We start from the raw sequence: 1542 nt of genomic DNA on the forward strand, positions 1-1542 counted from the left end.
CCACAGGCTCAATTGCCCTTTCTAAAGGATTCTTATTAAACATGTAAAGCATAGAAACAAAATGAATGTCAAAAGTATGGGAACAAAATGGATGTTATGGCTGGGGAGGAGTGTCAGAATCATAACGCGTTTCGCAGATGTGCTTCTATAAGGAAAACTGAATAAAAAACACAATAAAACTCATAGTACTGTGGTATCATTATGAAACACAGGATTTGGTCTGGGGTGGTCTCTTTAGACTAGCCATCTAACTGTAATGTTCCATCAGCTGTGCCCGAGCACATAGAAAACAAAAAGTCTTTGAAGAAACACATATATGAAAAATAAAGCTATAATCGCTTCTCGGCCTTTTGGCAAAGATCAAGTGTAGTATCTGTTCTTATCAGTTTAATATCTGATACGTCCCCTATCTGGGGACCATATATTAAATGGATTTTTAGAACAGGGAGATGGAAGAAGAGCTTGCTCTGTCCACTCCACGCATCAACCTGGTATTGCAGTACCTCCAGGACCGGTGCAAAAATAAATAAAAAATAAAGCTATATATGCGACTCACTGATCAAGGTAGGTATATGAGGGTATATGCTAAAACATACCTCAGTGATAGAAAGAACTTACTAAGGAGACCAAATTGAACCCTAAAATGACATCACAGTCCCCTTGATAAAACAAAATATTAGGTATAGTGAGGCAGGATACCCACACCTTAATAAGTACAACAGAGGTTGAAATAAGCTGTTTACTTTGTGAGGGAAAAAGTATTCATGGGACGTTCGTTCGTACGTCGCTCCGCCTGTACGAACGTCACCCCAGTCGTGTTCGCTTGACATACACCAGGAAGGATGGGTTGGTTTTTTGGCTTGTGTCCGGGCGGCGCACGCTTCTTATCGAGCCTGTTGTTACTTTTTCTATGTAAGTGCATTTATTTTTTATTTTGAATTAAAAGTCATCGGTTTTACACTATCTGGAGCCTATGTTTTCTCTATATGATACTACGCCGAGTGGGGAGTGTAATATGGAGTGACGATAGTGACCGCCATAACCCTATCTTGTGGAGGATCTGGGACCGATTGAAGGGTACAATAATCTGGATGTCCATCTAAACTTATTTCGCCTGTTGTGACCCTCTGTAACGGGGGGTCGCCTCAAGTTGGTAAGGAGCCAATCTATATATCTGGTGACGGGAAAGTGCACATTGTTTTTGGAGAGAAAAGAATAGTGTGTTTTAATCAAGTTATCTACATGAAGATTCCTCACTGGTGTTGGATTAATCATATGGACATTTCACCTTAATAACAGGATATATGATCACATGGACGTTATCTAGTGTCGATACTGTTTAAATTATTGCTGTTTAAATTATTGCTTTATTATTATGTATTTATAATTTTAGGTACATATTGTGTTTTTGGGCTATTTTTTCTTTTATATCTTTTGGTTCATTAGATTTTTTTCATTGGTTTTTCACTACACAGTGTTTTTTTCTTTCTTTTTTGTCACATTATTACTATGTTATTGTATTTCACTTGAGAGGAGTAGTGT

At 37.9% G+C, this 1542-nt stretch overlaps 1 non-coding gene across 1 annotated transcript; it reads left to right on the plus strand.

The window, feature by feature from the left end:
- The first annotated feature begins 334 nt into the window (after nt 1-334).
- LOC143941733 (U2 spliceosomal RNA) lies at nt 335-525 on the plus strand. The gene has a single exon (XR_013264411.1). It is a non-coding gene; the product is annotated as a U2 spliceosomal RNA (small nuclear RNA).
- Nucleotides 526-1542: the final 1017 nt, after the last annotated feature.

The sequence above is a fragment of the Lithobates pipiens genome, unplaced genomic scaffold, assembly GCF_037356315.1.
Source record: "Lithobates pipiens isolate NorthernLeopardFrog02 unplaced genomic scaffold, aLitPip1_a1.2 Scaffold_3, whole genome shotgun sequence".
NCBI lineage: Eukaryota > Metazoa > Chordata > Amphibia > Anura > Ranidae > Lithobates > Lithobates pipiens.